The sequence below is a fragment of the Nicotiana sylvestris genome, chromosome 10 (assembly GCF_000393655.2).
Source record: "Nicotiana sylvestris chromosome 10, ASM39365v2, whole genome shotgun sequence".
Taxonomy (NCBI): Eukaryota; Viridiplantae; Streptophyta; class Magnoliopsida; order Solanales; family Solanaceae; genus Nicotiana; species Nicotiana sylvestris.
In genome coordinates this window covers 136,537,346-136,543,345 of record NC_091066.1, presented here as the reverse complement: position 1 = coordinate 136,543,345, position 6,000 = coordinate 136,537,346, and positions in this window count along the sequence as shown.

Below are 6,000 nucleotides of genomic sequence, written 5' to 3'. Positions count from 1 at the left end.
TCGCCCAAATCATACCACCACATTTGAAGCTGACATAGAAATTCCTCCGTACTTGTGGATGAGGGGCTTTGTGTGGTGCTCATTTTGTATCTGAAATTTAATTTTAATAAAGTCAAAATTTATTTTGGGAAAATTTATACTAAAATTTATTTTCGAATTTTTTTTTTTCATTAAATATTTTTTTTTCAAAATTTAAAACTATTTTTTTTTTGAAAATTTTAAAACAACCCATTTTATTCCTTGCTTCTTACCATGATTTTATTTAAGCTGGTCAACAAGCATGTTTGAGGCAAATGAATGCACAAGTAGCAAGTAGGATGCATCATGATGGTCTTTTAATTTTGGGTTCACCTGTCCTAGACAGACCCAACCCCTGTGTTGAGTCTCCAAGGGCAAATGCATATGATGCAAATATTCGTTCCTACTAGGGATCCGGTACATGGCTGAGTTATTCTAAGTGTAAAACCTTAGGTTGATTGTTCTAAACCTGGCTTACCCAAACGGACAGTTTGAGCCGAAGCGGGGGCAACGTACCGGGAGCACGAAAGTCTGCCCGGCCTAGTTACTTGTCCCAACTCCGTCTTATTTGGTATGACTTTAACAGAAAGGTGGGTCACGCGCACGTGTACACCATAAATTCAGAAGACTCAGAAAGAAGGGGGTTTCGTAGCAGTTGTATATATTCACAATTCAAATAATATTAAAGCGGTAAAAAAAAAATTTAGCATATTAGCATATAAACAGTTGAAAATTATATAGTAAGTAAAGCCAATAAAACAGATATTTTAAGCTCGAATTCTTTAAACCCTGAACCAGAGATTCTGGGTTCGGTCCCCAGCAGAGTCGCCAGAGCTGTCACACCTCCTTTTTCCGCCCCGCGAGGCGCGTGGGGAGTTTTCTCCAATTAAAGGACAGTCGAAACGGGATTTGTTTATTTGTTTCAGAGTCGCCACCTGGGAATTTTGAGGCGTCCCAAGTCACCAATTATAATCCCTGAATCGAGGAGAATATGACTCTGTTTATTTTTCTGCGAACCAAAAATCCTGAGTAAGGAATTCTGTTAATCCGGAAGAAGGTGTTAGGCATTTCCGAATTCCGTGGTTCTAGCACGGTCGCTTAACTGTTTTTATTATTGGCTTAATCATCTTGATTTTATTAAATATTGATGTTTTCTGATTTTACTACTGCTTATACTTATTACGATTGAAACCTTCTTTGAATCGAATTACGCGTACGTATATTCGTGTTATAAATTAAAAATGCGGAATTGTGTCACGCGTACGTGTACACAATAATTTTTTATAATATATTAAGCAATCATTTCTCCGAGATTGTTTTGAATCAAGAATATTTATTTTTCTTGAATAGTGAACCGTACATCTTGGGTTTTTTATGAAATTGATTTAACGCCTTTAGAAAAATCCTTTTATTAAACATTCGTTCGAAATTGCGCGTACGCATAATCCGAATTTTTTGCTTTTAAAAATATAATCAGGGTACGCGAACGTATCCCTAATCGCGCGACATATTTATAATGATATTATGGAATTTCCACATATAACATGTTTATCCAAGACTATTCAAGTTCAAAGAACAGAATAAAAACATGATTAGTACTATTTTTAAACATATATGACATATATATATATATGCCAAAGAATAAATTGCATATGAAACTGAAAATAAATGATTCATAAAGGAAGGAAATATTTTCCGAGAATTTTCATTATTTATTTAATGCAAATTCTACTTCTAATTATCATTGATATGAAGTGTGGCAATTTATGCTTATACATCTTTTTCATTCTTATATGCTTGCTTTTAATCTAATAGGCCTAATTACTTGGTTAATTTATTTTAAGAAGGTAGATAGGCATTCGAGTTTATAAGAAAGGAATTATTATACAAGCCAATTCAATAAAATTACCTTATATGCAACTTAGTTATATGTTGTAAACCTTCATAATATTTTAAACATCGTAACAAGCTATACCATGTCACCTTTCACCAAAGTTTATACACACATCTATTATCTTATCGACATCATCATCTTAACCTTATGTAACAAAAAATATCACTACTATAGTTATCTTGGCCCTTCTACATCACTTCTTACTTAACCAACAACAAAATTTAAATAATGACCAACATTCATACCATATTCCCTACTTCGACAATTTAATATGATTAAACTAATGAGATAATGAGCTAATGTTATTACAAATCTTTATACGAACTTTCAAAGTAAGACAATTAGCTCATAGCTATCAAATTGAATTCACTACTAATTAACTAACATAAAATAAAAAAACGAGATTTAAATTGATGAATTTGGACAGATAAAAACAGAATTTCAATTCAATCTTCATTTATCCACCATATTGAATCTCTTTCCAACATAGAATTTAAAAGGATATATATACCTGAAAATGAAGGTAGAAGAAGTAAGTTTCAGCAGTTGCAGCAGTAACAAAAACAGCGAAATACCAGTATTCCCTCAAATTTGAGCAATAAGAGGATCCGAAGAAAACAGATACACAGTACAGCTATTTTTAAAACTGGACACTTCAAATATTAATTGAATCAATGGAACCAAGTAAGGTTGAACAAATTCAACAAAAGAAACAATATTTCAAATTTCAATTCCTTTTCAGTTTCAAAATCCCATTTTTTCTGATTTTTGTTTTTCTGTTGCTGTATATCTGTGTGTGTGTGTGTGAATGCTCTTTTGTTCCTTTTCTGTTTCTTTTTCCTCTTTTAAAATCTCTCAAACTCTCCTCTTCTGAAAACTGATCCTAAAATCTGAAACTCCCTCTCAATTTTCCTAAAATTTCTTCAAAAGGAACTCTTAAACTTTCTTCCAGTTTTTCTGAAAATTCCTCAAAGACTCTCCTAAATTCTGCATGCAAAACTCTCTCTTAAAATTCTCTCTTTCTCACTCAAAAATTCCCTCTTTTTTTTCTCACTCAAAAATTCTGTCCTTTAACTGTCTGTCCAGCTCCTGTATTTATACAGGGCTGGTCCTAGGCAATTTAAGTGCTTCTTGGACCCCCTTCTTCTTTTTAAAAACAGAAAATCCCATTATGTAAAACCTTTTCCCTGATTTTCAGCAGCCCATTATCCCTTGTTCCCCATTAGTATTATTAACTAATAGCAACTAACATTACATTATAATATACTAGTACTAACACCCTGTTTTTTACTGCTCATTCCCAGAAATGCCCCTGAAATCCTAATGTTATTACTGAAAACAAAATCAGAACCTACAGCAAAACAGATTCTAAAATCTGTACAAACTTAGTTATCTTTCTGATTTACAGCTATAACCAATCCTATTAACTTCCTAACACAATTGCATTTGACCAACTTTTGCAAACTTGAATTCAAACTGGACATTACAGCAATATTATACTGAATTCAGAACTAACAACATATTACTGCAATTATCAAAACAATTCAGACTGGACTTAATACTGAACTAGAATCAAACACACACAGGATCATTGTCAATACTGACAATGTCCTGAAATTTTAATGTTCAGACAATAACATATACAACATACATTTGAATTCACTGATTCACAGACAATCATGATTTAATTGACGAGCATTAATCAATTGACTATTTACAACATTTGTCAATAATTAGTCTAAAATAATAGAAGCAGACTGTTTTAGTCAACATTTTCAGAAATGAAAAAATTCGTAATATAATTAATCGACGAACTTAATCGAGTCGATTACACACATTGTAAATAACCACAACCAACAGAAACAATTCACATTCGGATTAAATAGACAGAAATGACAGAATTGATCAAAACAAATATGAAAAATTAACAAGCTATTAATACGGACAACAATACACGTAGAATACACAAAATAAATAGAAAAATACCTCTGAACTTTAATCAGACTCGATCCCAACTCAGCTTCGGATTTTTGTTTGAAATCAAACAGACCTTAGTCGAAGTATTTTCCACTGAAAATACTTCGACTAAGGTCGATTAAACCTCAATCCTTGAATCAATTTGGACAAAAAATCCAGAAATTTGGTATTTCTAGGTTTCCTGAAGACTCGATTTGGGATCTAATCATTTCTGGTTAGATTCGAGAGAAACCAAGTATGACACAAGGGTGAGGGAAGCCTAGGGGTTGATTGGTGTCACTTTGGAACAGATCTGGGTAATTTTTTGTTTGACTCGAATCTTCAAAAGAAGATTCGAGAAGCTCTGAAGTGATTCGAGCCAAACTATCTTCAGATCCATAACAAGGGTTGTTAGGGGAAGCCATGGTGTTAATTTGGGGTTGATTGGTTTAAGTCTGAACTTGGCTCGAATCTTCAAATGAAGATTCGAGAACCTCCAGGGAGATTCGAACCAAGCAGGTAACATATTCGGATAGAGGAGGCTCAGGGGGTTCTGGGGTGTTACTTTGGTGACCGGCGGCGTTGATGCCGCCGGGTTTCAGGCGAAGGGGAATAGGGGCGGCTAGGGTTAGGGGTCTGTTTGAGAAGATGATGAACAGGAGAGGATGGGGGGGTGTTTAGTTAGGGGCCGGGGTAAGGGTTTGGGATTTATATAGGGGTGGGATGGATCGATCTCGTCCGTCCGATCAAGCAAGATGAAAGGCCAGGATTAATTCATTAAACCAAACGACGTCGTTTGATTTGAAGTTGGGGTCGGATTGAATCGGGTTAATGGATCGGGTTATGGGTTGCGGGTAAGGGTGATGAGATCTTGGCCGTTGGTTGTATTTAATCTGACGGCCCTTGATTAGAGATGACCAAACGACGTCGTTTGGTATCAGCTTGGGACTGGGTCAGACTTGGCTGTTTGGATTGGGCTGTGGGGGGATTTAACGTTTTGGGCCTGGATTTTAATCCAGGTCCAATTTTGTATAACTTGTGCTATTTTTTGTGCTATTTTTTTTTCATTATTTTCTAATTTCATTATTAATTAACAAAAATCTTAATTAAAAATTATAAAAACAAAATTACCATTACAAAGATATTAATTACCTTTTTAACAACTATTAACACATAGACAACATTAATCACACAGTGGAACATTAAAAATAGCACAAAATGCATATTTTTATGATTTTATTTAAATTATCTCTTAAATGCATAATTAAATCCTATATGCATGCAATATGTATTTTATTTTATTTTTATTTTATTATGACAAATATAAACATTTACGGACATAATACAAATATTTAACACCACGCAAATTCACAAATTACACAGTACAAGAAATTTATTTTGATTTATTTTGGAGCAATTTTTCGTAATGCAAAAATCACGTGCTCACACATCCAACTGAGTCTCAGCGTGAATCCATTCCTTGTACAGGTCCCGGAGAACGTTTGGGAAATCTGAAGTATGAGAAGATGACGGTTGCACAAGCATTTGAGCCTTCTTAGCCTCTAAGGCGACCACCTGATCCTGAAGGAGGGAGTTGTCTCTCTCCAACTCCCTAATCCTCTCATCAAATTCTCCTTTTTAAGTCTCGTCGTTTCCAAATCACTCTCTCACTCAGAACGGAGAGTCCGAATCACCACCTCGAGGGCCTCCGCTTTCCTCGAAGCCGCCAATCAAGCAGACTCCGCCCTCTCTAGCTCATTCTGCTTCTCAGTAATCTCGTCGTGAAGAACCTCCATATGCGGTGATACTCATCTAACTGCATGCATAGCTCGACCACTTATGCCTGGAGATCGCCACATTGAGCCTCTACGGCCCTGCTAACCTCAAGCTCTTTCTCTTTATTTCTTAGCGTCCTCTCAAGGACGCTGCACTTTTTGATGACCCTTACCAGCTCGTCATCCTTCTCCTTCAGTTCACCCCGAAGGGCCTGCAAATTGCCACCCTCACCAAACCGCCTACAAATTTCCCAATACTTGCCACGGCACTCACGGTATTTTTGTTGCAACTTCATAAAAGTAGCCTTATGCCTCTCCTCTCTTCGGGCGCTTTCAATTTCCAAGATCACACTCTAA